Source organism: Chiloscyllium plagiosum, chromosome 25 (genome assembly GCF_004010195.1).
Source record: "Chiloscyllium plagiosum isolate BGI_BamShark_2017 chromosome 25, ASM401019v2, whole genome shotgun sequence".
NCBI lineage: Eukaryota > Metazoa > Chordata > Chondrichthyes > Orectolobiformes > Hemiscylliidae > Chiloscyllium > Chiloscyllium plagiosum.
In genome coordinates, this window is record NC_057734.1 from 48,780,250 (window position 1) to 48,801,918 (window position 21,669).

The 21,669-nt window shown below is 39.6% G+C and overlaps 1 protein-coding gene and 1 long non-coding RNA gene across 5 annotated transcripts in view; one reads left to right on the forward strand and one right to left on the reverse strand.

Moving 5' to 3' along the window:
• cabin1 (calcineurin binding protein 1) overlaps positions 1-21,669 on the forward strand; it is a 487,520-nt gene that overhangs the window by 370,199 nt on the left and 95,652 nt on the right. The window lies entirely within an intron of this gene.
• LOC122562857 lies at positions 11,511-14,299 on the reverse strand. Its single transcript, XR_006315427.1, has 3 exons — positions 14,173-14,299; positions 13,105-13,240; positions 11,511-11,632 (listed from the first exon to the last, which is right to left on the reverse strand). It is a non-coding gene; the product is annotated as an uncharacterized LOC122562857 (long non-coding RNA).

Sequence of the window (21,669 nt, forward strand, 5' to 3'; positions counted from 1 at the left end):
ATGTTGCCGGACCTGTTGACCTTTTCCCACCTGTTACTGTCTTTATTTCACATTCCCAAATGTGACTTCAGTTTAGTTCTTCACGAGTTCATTTTTGTAGGCGGAGCCCAGGGGCAGTTTAAAGGCCATTTCATGACTAGAGTCTGTACATATCAGTCAGACTCCAGTTGACGATATTGCAAAGCTACTATATGGAGTAATCCTCGTGCAATTATAAACGTTACTATCCAAATCAGACTGCTGTACATGATGGTTTATATGCCAGAACCATTCTGGCAGTTTATATTCTTAGCACACCTCCTGAGTTGGCCCTGATTGGTTATACACTACTGGTTAATGATGAAAGAGAGATTACTATCTGCTTGGGCGTTTTAATTTTTGACATTTATCTGTGTGGGTTTCTACTAGGTGCTCTGGTTTCCACTAGGTGCTCTGGTTTCCTCCCACAGTCCAAAGATGTGCAGGTTAGGTGGATTGGCCATGGGAAATGTGGGGCCATGGTGATAGGTGGGATGCTCTTTGGAAGGTCATTGCAAAGTCAATGGGCTGAATGGCCTCTAATTGCACTGTAGGGGTGCTATGATTCAATACTCTGCCCCAGCAACTGTAATCACACCCACACACTCCTCAACCTATACTGGCTAATTCCAATTTCGTAGGCATCTCTGATTTTAATCATTCTTTTAGCCTCATTGCATAGGTTTGAACATCTTCCACCTGTACCACCTCTCACTCCACTTTGTTAAAACCTACCCCTCTGCCCAGCCTTTAGTTACATGAGGACATAAAAACTACGAGCAGATGTAGGCAATTCAGCCTCTCGAGCCTGCTGTCATGTCATCTTCAACTCAACTTTCCTGCCCACGCTCCCTAACCCTTCATTGCTAATTAAAAGTCTGTCTATTTCTGCCTTAAATCAACTCAATGCCCCAGCATCTACTGCAGTCTGGCATTGTGGATTCCATAGATTCATGACCCTTTGACAGAAATAATTTCTCCTCATCTCTGTTTTAAATTTGCTACTCTTTGTCTTAAATCTATGATAGCACATTCTAGATTGCCATGAGGGAAAACATACTCTCTACGCCTACTTTCCCCCTCCCTTTAGCATTATATGTATCTCAATTAGGTCATCTCTTATTTTTCTAAACTCCAGAGGGTACAGGCAAAACCTGTTCAATCTCTCTCTGTAAGACAAACCCCTCATATCTCTGGAATCAATCTTGTCAGGCTCCTTTGAATTGCCTCCATTATAACTACATCCCTCTTTGAGTAAAGAGACTAAGACTTTGCACAATACTCCAGGTGGGCCTTACTAATGCCTTGTACAGTTGCGGCAACATTTCCCTATTTTCATACTCTCTCCCATTAGCAATAAATACCATTAATGTTCCTTACTACCTGCATACTAGCTTTTTGTGATTCATGCACAAGGTCTCCCAGATCCATCTACACCAAAGCACTCTGAAGTTTCTTTCCATTTAGATATTTTACCTTTTTATTCCTCGAACCACAGAATAAGTTTATCTCCTTTTGGTCAAAGGAATAGAAAGACAACCTCACATTTATTCACACTAAACTCCACCTGCCAAATTTTGGTTTGTTCACCTAACCTATCCATGTCCATTTGTAAATTTCTTATTTCTTCAATGTTACTTACTTCTCCACCTATTCCAGCATCATCTGCAAATTTGGTGTATATCCCTACATCCAAAACATTAATATAGAATGTAAATAGTTGGATCCCAAGGACTGAACCCTGTGGTACCCCACTAGTTACATCTCGTCAATCAGAAAAAGACTTATTTATCCCGCTCTCTGCTTTCTGTTGGTTAGCCAATCCTCTATCCAAGAAAACATATTAACCCTCACCCTGTTGATCTTACTTTGTATATTGACCTTTTGTGTGGCACTGTATCAACTGGTTTTTGCATGTACAGTTATATTACATCTAAAGGGTCCCCATATTTAAATTGCTTGTTACATCTTCAAAGAACTATAGTGAACTAGTCAAATATGATTTGACTTTCATAAAACTATGCTAACTCTGATGGATGCATTTCAATTTTCCAAATGTCCTGTTATTACTTCCTTAATAATGGATTTCCCAATGACAAATGTTAAACTAACTGATCTGTATTCTTCTAATTTCTACCTCCCTCTATTTTTGATGAAGGATTTTATGTTAGCATTTTTACAATCCACTTACCCACATCCAGGGAAATTTGCAATATTATAACCAGTAAATCCACTATCTCTGCTGCCATTTTGTTTAAGACCCTGAGATGTAGGCCGTCAGACCCTGGGGATTTGTCTGCCCTCAATCCCAGTAGTTTGCTCAGTACTTTTTTCCCTAGTGCTGGTGGTTGTCCTAAGTTCCTCCCTTTCTATAACCTCTGCATTTACCTGTTACTATTGGGATGGTGTTAGTGTCCTCCACTAGTGAGAGCTAAAGCAAAATATTCGTTTAGCGACTTTGCCATTTCTGTGTTCTACACTATTCATTCCCCAGTCTCATCTTCCAAGGTGCCAGCATTCATTGTAGCTATCTCTTCTCTTTCATATAATTATAGAAGCTTTCGATATCTGCTTTTATATTTTGTGCTAGTTTTCTTTCATAGTTTACCTTTGCTCCTTTTATGGTTTTTCTTGTGACCTTTTGGTGTCTTTAAAAGTTTCCCAATCTTTCACCTTGCCGATTGCCTTTGTAATATGGTATGCTTTAGTTTTTGTCTTTGTATTATCGTTCATTTCCTTGCTTAGCTATGGACTTTTTTTTCCTTTCTTAAAACCTTTCTTCCTTTCTGGAAGATATTTTAGGCGGCAATTGAGTATCTCCTTTAACAGCTGCCATTGCTCATCAATTTTCCCACGTTTCAGTCACTCTGTCCAATCCGCTACGGCCAGATCTATTCTAATGCCTATGTAATTACCTTTGTTTAACACCAGAACACTAGTGTGGGACTCTAATTTCTTGCCTTCCTATTGAATGTGAAATTCTTGTGTGTTATTGTCATTTTTCCCTGGATAATCCTTTACCTGGTATAATATCACCTTATGTGTTTCTATGTGAGATGTTGTTTGATGACCCTTCTGTGAAACAATTTGGAGTTTTGAAATTAAGATTTTACTGCTCTGTTTCAATTTGACTCCGGATCAAGACAAACATGTTAAGATTTTGTAGCTTGAGATAGCAGATAAGTGGGAGACTATATGCTAAACCTTCACCTGTAAAATCGTGGACCCATTCAGAGTACACTAGTGTGTGGCTCCCCAAAAAGAAGATCGAGCTTTGGCAGATTCTGTGGTGTGCTGAAGGAATGAAAATATTGCTGAAAAGTAGATCATCAATATTTTTAAGTGCGAATTGAATTAGTACCTTTTATTAATCGTGACATAGAGGCTTCAGAGAAAAGGCATGAAGTGAATAGCACCTTCCCTCAGCATTAGGTCAGCAGGAAGTAGATGTGTTCTAATGATTTATCTTGGAATTTCCATGTTAAAAATCTCAATTCATCCTGTAACATTTGGATTAGCTCTATCATTTGTCTCTGTTCATTGTATTGTCCCTGTTCATTCAATTGTCTTTCAGCTTCCGAGATGCACTGTAAAAGCTTGGACCTTCCTCAACATAGTACTGACCAGTAGCTGATCAACATCAGCCATACTCCATTACAATAATCCCCTTTATTTTATGTCTGTCTCTGGTAAAATTCACCTGTTTTTCTCTAGGATTTGTTTAGTGACCATTGACTTATAAATTGCAAATCTGGCAGAACTATACCTTATCCTCATAAAATCTCTTGCCCCCACCTGAGGTATAATCTACAGTTGGTTTGAGGGATGGAATACAGAATCCATGCTGAACTGATATGGGTACTTTGTTTCTCATCAATGTTCCACATTTATTTCTTGAGTTGAGGCAAGGATGGGAACTAAACAAGGCTAGTTTTTTCTATGGTTTCTGCAACATTTGTAATTTCTGGGTAATGAACAATTAGATGACACAGAAGGCTTCCCATTTCTATCATGCCTCTGTCTTGCTTAACGTAATCAAACAGCCATCATGCTTTTGTGAGAGGAAACCAATGTTTGACAAATTCCCTGAAGATCCTCAGACAGAACCTTCCAAACACACGATCACTTTCATCTGGAAGGACAATGGCAGCAGTTATATGGGAACACCACCACCTCAAACTCCCCTCTGAGCCACTCACCATCCTGACTTGGAAATATATCGCCATTCCTTCACTGTCATTGGGTCAAAATCCTGGAATTCCCTCCCTGAGGGCATTGAGAGTCAACCCACAGCAGATGGGTTCAAGAAGGCAACTCACCACGACCTTCTCAAGGGCAACTAGGGACAGGCAATAAATGCTGGCCAGTCAGCAAAGCCAACATCCCACAAATGAATTTTAAAAATTGGTAGAACTCCTTAAGGATAGAACAAACAGAGTTAATAAAGGGGAATCAGCAGCTGTGCTGTATTTCAGTTTCCAAAAGGTATTCAATAAGGTGCCATGTAAAAGTAAATTGCACAAAATTGGACCTCACAGTATTGGGGCTAATGCATTCGCGTGGATTGAAGCTTGGTTAACATACAGAAGACAGAGCTCAGAATAATGGTTCTTTGTAAAGTTGGAAGGATGTAACTAGGGGAGTGCCCCACGTGGGTCCTAGGTGCTCAGTTATTTACTATCTATATTAATGACGTGGCAGAGAGTAATGAATCCAAATTTGCTGGCGATATGAAAATAGAGGGAGGGACATGGTTTGATGAAGACACAAAGAATCTGCAATGGGAATATAGATAATTTGAATGAGTGGTCAAAAACCTGGCAGATGAGGTTTAGGGTCTGGTCTTTATTGCTAGTTGGTTGGCATTTTAAAATAGGAAAGTTTTGTTACAATTGTATAGTTTGGTGAGATGTACCTGGGGTAGCATACACTTTTGGACTCTGTACTTAAGTAACGATATATTAGTATTGAAGACTGTTCAAAAGAGAATCACTAGGCTGACTCCTGAGAGGAAGTGTTTGATTTATTAAGTACAGGTTATACCTTCATTCATTAGTGTTTAGAAGAAGAGGGATGGTTTTATTGAAGCATAGAAGATTCTGAAGGAACTTGACAGAGTAGATGTTGAGAAAATGTTTCCATGAGTGGGGGCATCGCAAACTAAGGAACATACATCCAGAATGAGGGGAAACTTATTTAAAACTGAGACATGAAGGAATTTCCTCTCATGGAAGGTAATGAATAATTGGAATCTTCTTCCTCCGAGAATTGTGGAGGCTAGATCGCTGAAGTTATTTCAAGGAGGTAGGTAGCTTTTTGAAATATCAGAGAATTGAGGGCTTGGAGCTGGAATGAAAGAGGAATTGAGGCCTGAGGCAGATCAGCTGTAATCTTGTTGAACAGCAGGGATAAGTTTGAGTCAAATGCCCTATTCCTGCTCCTATTTCTTATGTTCTTACCTTGAAAATGCCCTCTAGGCATTTCTTTCAGGTGGCTTGGAGATTTGAGAGTTCCAGTTCAATGGTGCCCCATCAAACAAGCTGCCATCCTCTCTCTCCTTTCTTGTATTTTACCTAACCCTTTCATTGTTTACCCAAGATGGAAGTAATGCTCCATCTTTCTTCAAACCATAAATTTCATATAAATTTTCCAAGTGTTATTTTAGACAGAGCATTATTGTATGTTTAAAATGGGCTTCAGCCAGCCATATGTCCAGTGAAAGCACTTGTATCTGTAGTGTGAAAACTATGTCATTACTTTGAATGCACGTTAGTCGAATTTGTAACATAGAACATAGAACAATACAGCACAGAACAGGCCCTTCGGCCCACTATGTTGTGCCGAACATTTGTCCTAGCTTAAGCACCCATCCATGTACTTATCCAATTGCCGCTTAAAGGTCACCAATGATTCTGACTCTGCCACTCCCACAGGCAGCGCATTCCATGCCCCCACCACTCTCTGGGTAAAGAACCCACCCCTGACATCTCCCCTATACCTTCCACCCTTCTCCTTAAATTTATGTCTCCTTGTAACACTTGTTGTACCCGGGGAAAAAATTTCTGACTATCTACTCTATCTATTCCTCTGATCATCTTATAAACCTCTATCAAGTCACCCCTCATCCTTCGCCGTTCCAACGAGAAAAGGCCTAGCACTCTCAACCTATCCTCGTACGACCTATTCTCCATTCCAGGCAACATCCTGAAGAATGATGGCTATTTGATCTAGAAACTCCAAGACGTCACAATGTTTTCTCACCGGAAACAATGAATGTCTACTGTTTTTTCAGACTGGGTAAATAGAAACACATTAATTGTATGGGGTAATCCAGCATAGGATGGCTTGAAACAAAAAGTAATTTCTGTCATTTGGTTTAACTTCTTTGTTGTACTTTGCCTTGGAGAACCAGTTGAATGTTATAAGTGTGCTCAGGTTTTCCTTTGGTTCACAAGTTATCTTTCCTTCACCATTTTTTAATATTGAATGGCTTAAGTAGATCTCTGTGGAGTAGAAGCCAGCCAGAAATATAACCTTTAAAGGCTGTCTATTTTCAAGTCAATTTAAAGCAGAGTGCAAGGTAAGTATTTGTTTGCACACTTCTTTTGGTTTTTGTTTCATTATAAATCTTATAAATGAGGTTGGACTTTGTTATAGCTTCAATTGTGATACTGAGGTATTCTCTGACTCCAGAAAATCACATTGGACCCTTGTGGCAACTTGCATATAAAATAACTAGGTCAAAGATTTAAAAACGAAAACAAAAGTCATGGGCTGTGGGCATCACTAACTAAGGCAACATTGTGCATTCCTAACTGACCCTGAAAAGGGGGTGACGAGCTGCTGCCTTGAACATATAAGATAGTCAGAGGGTTAGATCGGTGGACAGTGAGAGTCTTTTTCCTTTGATGGCAATGGCTTGCACGAGGGGACATAACTTTAACTTGATGGGAGATAGGTATAGGATAGATGTCAGAGGCAGTTTCTTTACTTAGACGAGTAAGGGGTGTGGAACGCACTGCCTGCAGCAGTAGTAGACTCGCCAACTTTAAGGGTCTTTAAATGGTCACTGGATAAACACATGACAAAAATGGAATAGTGTAGGTTAGATGGGTTTAAGATTGGTTCCACAGGTTGGCCCAACATCAAGTGCCGAAGGGTCTGTACTATGCTGTAATGTTCTACGTTGTATGAACCACTGTAGTCCATGTGGCATTGTGCTGTTAGGAATGATTGTTAATTGTCTGGGCACCTTTGTTTGAGGGATTAATTAACCACGTGTGTAATATGTACAGATGTCTGGCTATAGAAGCCACATGTCTGCTCTAGAGAGTTAAAAGCATAATCCCTTGCTCTGCTGTTCTCCATAATTGTCTGAATTCACCTTACACTCTTTTGTATTTCTGTCTCCATCTGTATTTTCTTATTTTCCTGTTGGGACCAGAAACAAGGAATTGATAAAATACAAATAAAGAGTGTCAAAGGTCTGAGTTGTCAACAGGTGCTTGACTTTGGTCTTATGTAGTCTTGTGGTTGCACCTTAGATGTCAAACACAGGCTGAGTCTTGAATTATGAGAGTAATAGTAGATGCAGGGATAAATGTGCAATGATGTCTATATATTGGAGAGGGTTGGTGAAGAATGTATAGAGATATGAATCTTTGGAATTCCCTTCCTTAGAAGTTAAAAATCGCTCTAGACTAGGTTATAGTCCAACAGGTTTATTTAGAAGCACTAGCTTTTGGAGCGCTGCTCCTTCAGGTGGTTATGGAGTATAAGATTGTACGGCACAGAACTTTTAGCAAAAGAATACAGTGTGATGCCACTGAAATGATATATTATTTCATTGGCATCACACTATTATTTTGTTATAAATTCTGTCATATGATCTTATACTCCATAACCACCTGATGAAGGAGCAGCGCTCCGAAAGCTAGTGCTTCTAAATAAACCTGTTGGACTATAACCTGGTGTTGGGTGATTTAAACTTTGTACACCCCAGTGCAACACTGGCACCTCCAAGTCATGACTTCCTTAGAAGGCAGTGGATGCAGAATCTTTAAATATTTTTAAGACAGAGCTATTGGGTCCTTGATTACCAAGGGGATGAAAGATTATTGGGGATATGCAGCAATGTTGAGTTGAGGTTAAAATCAAATCAGCCGTGATCCTATTGTGTAGTGGAGCAGGCTTGAAGGGCTGAGTGGCCTACTCTTGTTCCTTGTACATAGGCTCAGATGGTAAACTGCTGACTAGGCATGAGAACAAATGGAAGAAGGGAAATTTGTGACTTGTTGACTTCTTTTTACCAAATTATCAAAACATTTAATATATGCTGGTATTTACTTTTAAGTAAATACACTGGGGTAATGGAGCATAATGGTCACTGTGTGATGCAAAAATATAGATGTGATATTTTTGTGACATAATGTATCATATTGGAATTTGGCTAAGTACTGTTGCAATTGGAATTTGATTCAGAAATCTGATTAAAAGAACTGTGACCTGTGGGAAATGATTTTTATTTTGAATGAACCTAACCTCTTACTGGTGAAATAAAAGCAAAATACTGTGGTTACTGGAAATCGGAAGTAAAAACAGAAACTCAGTTTGGGCAGCACCTATGGGGATTAGAGTTAAAATTTCAAGAACAGTATGACTTCTTCAGAACTAGTTGATCTCTGTGCCTGTGCTCTGTTTGAGATGAAGTGGCTTTTTCCCCCTATTTCTGCTCAGTGGAAGGAATTTAATACAACACAGCAATGTACAGGCAAAAAGATTTGATAGCTTTCCAAATACTGTATAGATATCATTGTAAACATCACACTGTAACAAAATTTGTTTGTGCTGTAGTAACTAATGCAGTCTTGTGTTTCTTTATGTTAGATGTTCCTTAGCCTTTTACCTTTCTTTGACGTAGGTCATTCTTGAGCTTGTAAAGTCGCTACACAGTTTGAGTTAACAGCAACGTCTTATAATAAACAGTTGTTAATCCAGAAGCTTTTACTCACTGGTAAAGAAACCTACTTGAATTAAAAGGACACAGATCTGATTGCCATATGATTTAAGCTTTGTGATGAGCTACGTGAAACAATTCAGTGACTCATCTCACCACGACAGTGATAATTAATCTGGGTATGTGAGGGACTTTCTTTTTGAAAATAGATTCTGCAATGAAAAATAGTATCATACAGCATGGAAATGGATTCTTTGGTCTAACTAGTCCACACCAACCATATTCTTAAACTAAACTAGTCCTACAGGCCTGTGTTTGGCCCATATCCCTCCAAACCTGTCCTATTCATGTGTTTATCCAAATGTTCTACACATGGACCTCTCTCTGTGTAAAAAGGTTGCCCCTCATATCTATAAAAACGTTCTTCTCACCTTAAAGATATGGTCTTGAGTTTTGAACTCCCCCACTCTTTGGGTAAAGACACTTGCCATTCACCTTATCCATACCCCTTATGATCTTATAAACCTCAATAAGGTCACCCATCAAATCCTATGATCCGGTGAAAAAAGTCCCAGCCTATTTTACAACTCGAGCCCTCCATTCCTAGCACCATCCTGGTAAATCTTTTGTGAACCATTCCCAAATTAATAAAATCTTTCCTATAGCAGGGTGACCAGAACTGCACACACTACTGCAAGTGTGGCCTCTCCAGCATCCTGTACAACCTGAACATGATGTCTCAACACTTATACTCAGATCTGAGCTCTAAAGGCAAACGTGCTAAACAATGCAATAAATGTTTTCTGATATAATTGAAGTCTCAAGAACTGTCTGTGAACTTGTATTGTTGAGTGCTGGACAGTAGAGAAACCAGTAGACTTGGGCAGGTAGAGAATGTTTCACTCCTCATTATCTTGGAATAAACTGGAAATTTTCTGGTCATTGTGATTTGTTACAGTACTAGTACAAAAATATTGTTGTAATTTTAAAATAGATTACCAAGTGTTACCATTGCCGCCTTATGAGTGTATGTTCCATTCAACAAGGGAGACATTCTACATTTCGGGCTTGTGCATTCCAGATTTGAAAATGAACTAGTATGTTTGTATAGATCCCCTGTCAACACAGGTTACTGTGACAACTGCAAACCTGTAGCTCCTCTGCTTGCTGCCGCTGACCAGGTTGGCCATTGTTGTCCAGGTTTTAGCAGGAATTTGGCTACTGGGTCCAGAAAAGTACCTGCCTTTATAAAAAAAAAACATACCAGTGCATGTGGTGGTGATGTTTTCAATGTATATGAATAATGTATGTGCCTAAGTAGGCGTACAGCATAGATACCGAAGTCTAGGTTTTTGACATTTTCCATTTTATTTTGGTGAGACAAAAAAAAATTCATTGCATTTGTGTCTATGTATCTGCAAAAGGTATTTGCCTTAACCATTAGTGGCAGGTACACTCAGTTAGCATTTTATTTAATAAATCCCAACCCCAGTTTTCTGTAGGTCTTCAAGAGTAAATTACACCCTTGAACATCTTTGCGTTTTTCAAGGAATCGGAGATTCCCTACAGTGTGGAAACAGAGCATTCAGCCCACTGAGTCTGCACTGATCCTCCAAAGAGTATCTCATCCAGACCCTACCCTATCCCTGTAACCCTGCATTTCCCACAGTTAACCCACTGAGCCTGCATATCCTTGGACACGAGAGGTAATTTAGCACCAACAATCTACCTAACCTGCACATCTTTGCACCATGGGAGTACACTGGAGCACCCAGAGGAAACCCAAGTAGATATGGGGAGAATGTGTAGCCTCCATACAGACAGTTACCCTGAGGGTGGCATCAAAGCTGGGACCCTGGCGCTGTGAGCCACCATGCTGCCTAGTTTTTGTCAAACCTCACCTTAAATGCATAATATGCAGAGTGAAAAATTGTACAACTATAAATCAAAGTTTAAGATTAAAGGAATTCTGATTTCAGAACCATCTAAATAAATACATATTCTTTAGCAGTTTCCAACTGCAATCTTGCATGTAGGTCGAAGCAAAGCTGTTTGACAACCCAGGCAAGTGGCCAAGTTTTGGTTCATGACATGATGTTAGATAAGTCTATTTTAAATCCATTACGCAATCGCATCTGGATAAAGAAATACTCGAACAGGTTTCATTAATTTCTTGATCGGAATCCACCAGGGCAGGTTATAGCTCATTTACTTCTGGCAGAGCACGTGATTCCCATGGAACCACAACAAAATAACGACTGACTTGTTAATTTGTAAACAGTGTGTGAAACTGTTCAAATCTCGCATCAAATACGGTCGCAATGAAATCCATTTATTGTTGCATCTTTGATACAAGTAGACACACAGTATCTCAGATTCTGTGTCTGTCTCTCCTTTAAATCTGCTGTCATTAGAAAATCAAGCTTTTATTCCAGCATCCTTATAAATTACCATCCCACCTCCAACCTTCCTTTCCCTTCTGAAGTCCTTCAACATGTTGTCTTCCAAGTTTGTTCCCATCTTTCCCAAACCTTCAGTCAGGGTCTGTCCCAGTTCCAGGAACATCTCAATGGCCATGTCACAAATGATATCCCCAGGACAGGGGTACAACTATCCTGCTTTTCTTCAGCATGGTACTGTGGGATCTTTTACATTCACCTGAGAAGCAAAATGGAGCGTCAGTTTAATGTCTCATCAGAAGAACGACATCTCCAACACTGCAGCACTCACTCAGTATTGCACTGGAGAGTCCGTATTGATTTTTGTACTTGAAGGGACTTGGTAACTCAAAGTTGAGCAGGCGGCAAACTGAGCTACACAGTCATAACGTTAAGTAATGCTTGCAATCCTCACTCCACAAATTGTAAGCACAAGAAGTTTATAGGCCTCTAGTCTAAGTACAATACTCCTGATGCTTCATTATACTTTGAAGAGTTTGCTGTAAATGAAATTCTTCTCCTCCCACCACCAACATCTCCTAGCAAACATCAGATGCCAACTTGTTTACCGTTTTAACCTATTATTCCCTTTATTTATCTTGTGTCTATTTTAGCTATCTCATTTTACAATGTGAAGACAAAACGTAGTCAGCAGGCTTGCATCCTGCACTTTCAGCAGAAACTAAACAGCGTAGTCAGCTAAATTGTGTCCTGACACGTTAAACCCTAAAAGATGTTGAAAAATTAATAAATTTAACCATTTCATTGTTTACAGCTACATTACAAACCCACAAGTCACTTACACAATGTAAGAAAACAAGAACTTTAACCATATGCGATTCCTTCAAATTCTGACATACATGTATCTGTCTTAGAGGCATGTGAACAAAATATGATATTTATTTGCACAGAATGCCTAATAGGAGCACAATTTAGGGAAGAGACTACAGCTGACATTACAATTTTTTAAGAAAAGGGAAATGTGGGTGGCAAGGATCAGTTGGATGGAGCATAGTCTTCAAACAAGCAGAAGCTCCTGGGAAAAGCTCCTGTGATGCTGTTGGTTGTGGATGAAACAGATAATTCAGAGTCTAAAAGAGGTAGAGGCAGGGAGGGTGTAGAATAAGAGGTGCCCAGAAAGGGTATCAGACCAAATGTGAAGTAAGACCATGGAGAAATTTGAAGCCCAGATCTTGAAGTTATGTTGTATTGGGAAGGTTAGGCACCAATAGATGGGAGAAGGCACAAGATGCAAAATTCTAGGTTACCTGTCCTCGAAGTCTGTGACAAGTAAATCTAATGGGGATTCTGAATGTTTATTTTATTTTAAGCTTTCCTGTTCTCAGCTGGGATATTTGCAAGGATGATTAATCTTGACCACATAATCAAAACTAAACTTTATTTAACACTGATACCATACTTTGATGCAATCTGTATAAAAAGTTCTTGAACCTGAATTGAATGGCTTGAATCAGTTTCTTGTTATGACCATTTAGGAAAGTGCACTGGTCCTCAAGATGCACTGTCTCTTGGGTCATCACAAAAGTTAAACGTCTAATCCAAGTACATAGGCTTCCCTATTTTTCTGTCTAACTCCGGTTAATGTCAGAAGTTGATTAGATTTCTGTACTTAACCAAGAATTAACTAGGTTACAAATAAATAAATTCTGACCACAGATAAACACTACTCACAATGAGTTCCAGTAATTTGTTTTTATTCCTTGGTCCAGCATCCTTGGATTTAAAGCAGCCTGTTTTCCGTTTTAGCCCACAATCAAAAAAGTAAAAGGTGCAGACTTTACATTAAAACCTTGTGTGCTTTTGACAACTGCAAAATACAAAAGCTAAAAATTAACCTTCTCACATTAACCTAATTGAGGTGGTGTCTCAAGGATAAGCCCTCTTTTAAGTAAAGAAAATAGCCAACTAATTAGTCCGTTTTTGAAAGTATACTGTAGGAAGTTTTTTTTTAAAACGCGCAGTAAGTATACCAGTGTGAATTTGACAATTGGAGGCATCCTGCAGCATTGTGACTCAGCAAGCTCAGCAGAGTGTCCATATTACACTCCTGTTAACTTCTTCAATAGTCCTGCATCGGTATGTATCAGTATCAGAATGAGATTATGGCGTTCTCTCATACTGAGGACTCATCCTTATCAGTTGCTGTGCTCAGACTGAAGACTCTTGGAATTACCAAAAGCAAACAAGGATGTTTTCTTTATAAGAATTGTCCATTTGCCTCAATAAGCCCATCCATTCATAATCTTTTTCTTGTATTAATCTCACCTCCTTGTCATAACCCACAATCTTTTCTTTAGAAATATATTCCCTGCTTCACTACCCTTTTCTAATAATCTACTGCACACCTCTGTGTTTCGGGAAAAATATACATCTGCATAACTCGTCATTTGTGTCCTTTTGTGTTAGCTTGAATCTGTTTTGTTGTGTGCCATAATAAGTTGTTTCATTTCATCCAGAACAACAGAATCAGAGGCTACAGTCACATTTGCGAGCATGGTAACTACCTAATTGATGCCAACAGTTACACTGAGCAAATGGTAAATCCATGGAACAGGCTCCTTGGGGAGACGGTGGGAGCAGGAAAATACTAATCAATTCAAAAGCAAATTAGGTACATTTCTTCCAAAAATAACATTTTGAGGTACAATACATAAGTAATTTGAGACATAAATATGAGTGTAGTGTATTTGGGTGGAACAGGTAACCTGTTCCCCAAAACTCTTCACCAATGGAGCTTACCTGGCCTTATGTCTGGCTCTTTTGCAGATATTTTTAATCACTTCTGGAGCAAGTGAGAAGTTGGACCTGCTGGTCCAGAGGTTAGGGATATTATCACTGCACGACAAAGGCCCTCCTGACTGTTGTGGTCTAATTGATAGAGATGAATGCTGTGATTGGTCAACAAGCCTTTAATCATTGCATCATGTGACTATCAGGAAGTGAGGTGGTGAAGGGGAGAGATGTAGCTTTCTGACTAGCAATTCCTACAAGAAGAATGACTAATTCATCTGTTTTTTAGGAGCTATTAATTGAGTATTTTTTTCCTGACATTTGTCATTGCCTAAGAGAAAGATCGGTTAATTGCAAAGCATCAGATCTATTTGGATGAATGCTCTATACCCTACTTTTTAGGATCATCTTTCACTGATCCACGTGATGAAATGCAACAACTGATTTTTAGTCCACCTTCTCTTCACTCCTACCTACATGCTTAGCTCCTTACCATTATTCTTCATAGTTGTTCCCTTTTAACTGATGACAGGTGACAGTGAGCAAGAAGTACTGGTGTGAGAGGAATGACCTGAAGGCATTAGAGATGGTGGAGTAAAAATTCACAATGGTTCCAGGAATGAGGCATTTCAGTTCGGTGGAATTATTGAAGAAGCTGGGACTGTTCCTTGTGAAGAGAGTTGAAATACAGCTTACCCAAGGGAGAATCAGTGGATGTGGTGTTTTTGGATTTTTTGAAGGCTTTTGATTAAAAGGGATTGCTATTCTCTGATTTTTGATAAAATTAGAACATATGGAATTGAGCAGTTTGAATGGAGAATTGGTTAATAGGCAGAAAATAGAGTAGGAATAAACTGATCAGTCACCGGATGGCAGAAGTAGATTACCACCAGGGTCAGTATTAGGTCCACAACTGTTCACAATCCATGAAAGTGATTTAGATGTGGGGACCAACTGTAATATTTCCAAATATGCTGATAGTATCAAACTGGATGTAAATGTTAAGTCGAGTGGATGGTCCAAGGGGGCTCAAAGAGGACTTGGACAGGCTAAGTGAATTGGCTAGGATATGGCGAATGGATTATAAGGTGAATAAGTGTCAAATTGGTTACTTTGGTAAAACCAAGGTAGAATATTTCTTAAATGTTGAGAGTTTGGGAAGTGTGGTTGTCGAAAGAGGCCTGGAGTCACTAAAAGCAAATGCAGCAAGCATTTGGGAAGGCAGACAATATATTGGTCGTCTTCATAATGGGATTTAAGTACAGGAGTAAAAATGCCTTTCTGTAGTTGTAAGGAGCCTTGGTGAGACGTCACCTGGAGTTTTGTGTGTAGTTTCAGTCTCCTTTCCTGATGGAAGGTATACTTGCCAGAGAAGGAGAGCAACAGAAGTTCGCCAGATTAATCCCTGCGATGTCTTGTGAGAACAGATTAAGAAAGCTATGTTAGTATTCTTTAGATTTTTAAAGAATGAAGTCTCAGTGAAACTTTAAAAATTTTTAATGAGCAAGGCAAGTTGGATATAGGCAAATTAGAAGTTGCTGGAAAAGCTCAGCAGATCTGGCAGCATCTGCGAAGAGATGAAGGGTCACTGGACCTGAAACGTTAACTTTAATTTCTTCTCACAGATGCTGCCAGCCCTGCTGAGCTTTTCCAGCAACTTCAGTTTTTTTGTTTCCATTTGTTTTCTACCTGTTGGTTAACCTAAAATGGTGCTCAGGTTAATCTTTTCTAATGCATTCATATCTAAAACATCTCGACATATTCCCCTGCTCATTTGTCCTCAATCAAGACCTTGAATCCATCTCATGATGCTGCTTTGCATTGTGTCCAGAGTTTAGAGGACTCTGTAGTACCATAATACTGGAACTGAATGCAGTATCTAAAGTGCAGGCTAGCCAGAATACCATATGGTTTCAGCATGACTTATACTTCACTGCTTTAACAATGTACTTCAGCAATCTGTTCAGTATTGCTGTTCTGTAGTGACTGGGCTTGATTAGTGCTGAGTCTGCTATCATTTTCAGATTTCTTGCAGCTTTTACCAAGCTAGTTCAACATCATTTACTAAATGTGTTTTTTTTACCTCAGTGTGGCTTTTGTGTTGTGTTTCATCTATTTAAAACATTGACCACATGTTTCTGTAAATTGTTAGTTGTATCATTGGGTTCTACTCACTCCTCTGTCAAATTGAATGCATTTTGCAAATCTGACCAACATACTTTGCATTTATTGAATATTTTTGTGGAGGATAAACAGTAGCCCAAGATATTGCATTCCATTCATTTTCCTGTCTGCCTCAGAAATCTAGACAATAGGTACAGATCTGTGGAAGACATTAACAGCCTTTGAAATATAGATGCTAAATCTTTTTTTTAAATTCCAAGCACAAACTATAAGAAAACAAAGAACTACTCAAGATTGTATGGAGAAGAAAAAACATTTTAAAAAGTGACATTGAGAAACGAAAGTGTCAGTATTTTGTCCATTTGATCAGAGCTGAAAAGCTACAGAAATCTTTTCTAGAGGGCAAAGTGGAGGGTAGCAGAATGTTTGGAAGGTAGATGTCACAGAGAGTTGGCAGAAGAGCTGCAATGGATGGCACAATACAGGTGGATGTGAGAGCAGAACTACCAGCGGGATTAGCTGTCCACTAATCCTTACTAATTTATAGATTTTACTTCCCATACCTTTTTCTAAAACTTGAAAAGTACCTTTTAAAATGGAATTTCGCTAGGCTTTCTAGGAATCTAGCTCTACTATATCTTGGGATTTCTAACATCTACTCAATTTTGATTGCTCAAAAAAGATCAAGGTCACTGGTGAGAAACAGCCACCCCTTTTGAAACCATGCTGCAACCTACAAAGTTGTCTTGCAGATTCTCCACAAGTTTATTGCTAACTAATTATTTTAGTTTGCTGCTTACTGATGGATGGGTCTGCTTTTGATTTGCTGTCCGTACCATGTTGGCTTGTTTCCAATCCCTTGGGTCGCCCAGTATTTATTAACTCCCTTGAGTGACTAGCAGAATTTCATTGATTTTCAACTATGTTCTCATTTAGTTCCCTTGGATACACAGTATAGTTTCAGGCAATAGGGCCCACCTAGAAAATCTATTGAAGATCAACAAGTTTGACTGGAGACCCTGCTGTGCTGGGGGGCACATCACATGTGAATAATTCTAGGAAGTAATTTAGAATTTTTACTATTTTTTGGACTTGTGTTTCGTACAATAAGAATTAAATGAAAACTGTCATTGTATTCAAACTTACAGTTGATTTGCAAGCTCTTATGGGTCACTAACAGGGTTGTTTGAGCTGGTTGGGGAGTTTAGAATTGGGGGTAGAAGCCTAAAGGTTAAAATCAGGCTTTATGGATTGAAATTAGGACGCATTTTACAAACCAAGATGTTTGGGATTCTACCACAAATGACAGTTAAAACTTGGTCTGGTAATTTTAAACCTGAAATCTTTGAATTTTTGTTAACTCAAATTATGAAGATTGAGGGGGCAAAGTGGAGTTAGATTGAAGATTAACCAAGATTGTATGGAATGGGCTCAAACGGATAAATGGCCTACTCTTGCTTCTAGGTTCTTTTCATTTTTTTTGAGCCTAGTTGTGGTCTTAATGAACTGAAACCTTCCCTGTGATAAATCTCGCGGGACCACAGGCAGAAGCAGAAGTAGGTTATTGAGCTCATCAAGCCTGCTTCTTCATTCAGTGTGATCATGGCTGGCCTGAGAATCCTCAATGCACTTCCCTCCCTATTCCCCGTAGCCCCCGATTCCCTTACTGATTAAACATTTGTCTTTCTCGATGAATGTGCTTAACAATCCAGCCTCTCAGGCCTCTGTGGTAAAGAATCCCACTGATTCACTCCCCTCTGAGAGAAGAAATCCCTCCTCAGCTCTGCCATTATAATTCTGGGAAACTGTCTGACCCTTGGCACTTGGTTTCTGCCAAGGTGCTAATTTCTTGTTCTTTGTCATTTCTTTGCTTCTTGTCCTCTTCCTAGTGGTTTCCTTTGCCTTTCTGTATAGAGTTTGTATAGGTTTGTGTGCTTTCTATTGCTTTATTCATCTATTTCAGGTTACATTTCTTGCATTTGTCTGCTCATGCTTGCTGTTTATATTGCATTTTGTATTGTGTAAAATGGATTGTATCGAGAAGGAAGAGAAGAGGCCTGCATTTTCAGGATTTCAAGTTGTATTAAAACACCTGACAACTCAGGAAGTACAATGGGGTTTTGTATAACCAGTCTGCTGTGTGTGTCTTGGACGTTCAGTAAGACTATTAATGTTTCAAGTTGTGATGTTGAGTGTTGTTTTTCTTTGTTCATGAGATGTGTGGGTATCACTGGCTAGGTTTATTACCATGTCAGGTTTTAAAACGGGATCTTGTTGAAACTGAGTTGCTATGAATCAGTTTGTATTAACTAAGTTAATAAGAGTTTAGGCTGCAAATTCAGGTGAGAGAATTGGAAGGGGACTGTGGTTCTGGAGTCGGTTCAATCAGAGACACCAAAGGACATGAATTGCAGCAGATTGGAAAAGTTCAATAAAGTACCTTGAGTCCAGTCTAATTCTATTTTTCTGGAAAAAATAGTTTGAGCATCACGACAGGACTGACTGCTGAGGTTTCCTGACTGCAAAACTGGCAGGTGTCAGATGCTGTAGTGGGTTCCTTGAAGAATATTGGAAGGAAGTGCAAGGTAATGCACACACATTTAATGACTATAACTATTGTTTCATCAGCCAATGGAGTGTTTAATTTGATAAGTGACCGGGGTTTAAGAAGTGATTTCTATCCAGAATACTCTGCTGTCTGTTCACCAGAACTGACTGAATTCTGTGCCATCTTATAGACTGACTTTGTAAGTACAGTCTAATGAGAAGCATGCAAAGTGGCCACCTCTTCAATATTGAGGCTGTTTTCATTGAAGAGTTCTTTGACCAAGATGGCAACTCACCACCACCTTCACCTGGGCAATTGGGGATGAGCAACAAGTGCTGACCCTGCCAATGATGTCCACATCCTACAAAACAAGAAAATAACTTTTCACCTGGTATTATTACCTTTGCATAAGAGAATGGAAGCAACATGATAGCTAAAGTACAGACTTTACATAAATGTGTACATTTTTAATTGCTTGGGCAGGAACTTATCATAAGCCAAAAGACCGGATTCTGGTCAGGAGTTGGCTGCTATTCCCCCCTCATTGCTTTTCTTACTGCTTGAGCCTGCTCTAACTTGTGCTGGAGCCTGATGAAGGGCTTTTGCCTGAAACATTGATTTTTCTGCTCTGCGGATATTCCCTGACCTGCTGTGCTTTATCTGCAAACTGATGTTCACAGAGCTTCCCAGCAACTGAGGGAAAATTGTTCTCATGCTTCTGGGTAACTCAAAACAAAAGCACAAGACTCGAATGACATCCTTTTTGCTTATGTCACTTCCAGCAAATGCACTCAAAGTTATTCAGCAATTTCTGCCCAATTGCGGGATCCGTAAGATGCAAACGTGGGCTTGTTGAGTACAGTTGGTACTCTGCTTATCATGAGCAGCCATCAATCAGTGATGGTGCTATATACCATCTGATGGAAAAAGTACTTTGTCTTCACAAGTACTATATTGGGTCACTCCTGCAATTGTCATCGTGGACAAATGCATTGCCTTGGGTAGCTTGGTAAGGGCAAGCTGAAGTAGGATTCTCCTGCTTCTTTGTTCTCCCATTGCTGGCTGCAAGTCTAGCAAATATACCATTCAAAACTTAGGTAACTTGACCAGTCATGGTGCAGATGAGTCGCTTTTGATGAGGGATATGTTCTGAGTCCTTGCTACTCCTAAGGCTGCTTTCAACACGGCGATTAAAGGAAGAAAGAGTCACAGAGAGCTGTAGGGAGGAAACTGCAGATTTTAGAACCAAAGCAGCTGAGACTGTAGCAATAGAGTTAAACACATCTGCCATGTACAAGAGGCCAGAGTGGCGGAGCTCCAGAATCTTGTACAGTTGTAGCATTAGTGCGAATTACAAAAATAAAGGCGGGTAAAGTCAGAGCCCTATAAGGTTGCGTTTAAGATCTAAATAATGGTGCTTCATAACCAATGTGACAACTGCTCCCAGTACTCAAAGGCCAGATACCTTACATGTTCACAATGGAAAATGTTGGAAACACTCCACAACTCTGGCAACTCCTGGAGAGGGCAACAGATTGACAACTTTTCAGCAGAACTATAAAAGGTAGCCAGGGTAAACCAGGGTAAAAACAAGAATAAGGCTTGTAGTTTCAATGCTGACTGTTCAAAGTCCTGGAGGAGGTTTGTGACTGTACATAGATATAAAGAGGGCTATTTCTAGGTAGTCTATATGCCTTACCCAGGACGTAGGGCTATCTCAGATAACTCTCAGGATTCATTAATTGGGGATTTCCCGAAAAGTTTTATCAAGCCTTGGTGTAGTACTACACCGAAAATCAAGCCTTGCTATTCCTGGAGTTGCCATAAAAGTTAAAGATTTTTACAAGTATGCAGAATTCCCCAATTTAAATACCTGTCAGGCCAAGGTTGGTAGGAAGTGTGGTCCAGGTTTCTGTACTTACTAGTCCACAGACCAATCAGCTACATGTTGCCAACCAAAGTTTAATTCGCACACACCTCCTGCCTCCAGCTCATCTGCAATCTAACCTTCCCCTTCTGCTCACACTAGCTGTGTAAACAATACTGCTTACGTGGGTCAAGTTACTTGCTTGCAGAAAGTACAATAATCCTTCAAATATTATCTATGGAATCCAGGATGTGCAAGATAGGTGGATTACAGGGATAGGGTATGGGGGTGTGTCTGGGTGGGATGCTCTTTGGAGGGTCGGTGTGATCTCAATTGCTGAATAGCCTGCTTTTACAGTATAGGGATTCTATGAATTCTTGGTTTTGTAAAACATTCCTTCCCATTTCAGTCCGCAATCAAAGATACAGAAAGCAATTATAAAATATGGCCTTTATGGCCTGTTTGTAATCTGCCATGGAAATGTGGTGGAATTGTTGTCAAAGAAAAGTGTCTTCCAAACTATAATGGAAATAGGAAATGCTCAGGAAGTTGGGCAGCATCTCTAGAGTGAGAACCCAAGTTAACACCTGTCAGAAAGGTTACAGCTGTAACAGGTTTTAAACAACTGCAGGGAGAGGAAACTAAGCATAAAAGGGAAGGTCTGTGGTAGTATGGAAGTCATTGAATAATACAGCATAGAAACTGGCCCTTCCGCCCAAACTGGTCCAATTTGACCATCATGCCCACTCAGCTAGTTCCAATTGTCCATGTTTGGTCCATATCCATGTACCCATCCAAATGTTTTATAAATGTTGCTATTGTACCTGCCTCAACTACTTTCTCTGGCAGCCCATTCCACATACGCACCATTCTCTGTGTGAAGAAGTTGCCCCACAGGTCCTCCTTAAATCTTTCCCCCTCACCTTAAACCTACATCCTTGAGTTTTTAATTCCCCATCCCTGGAAA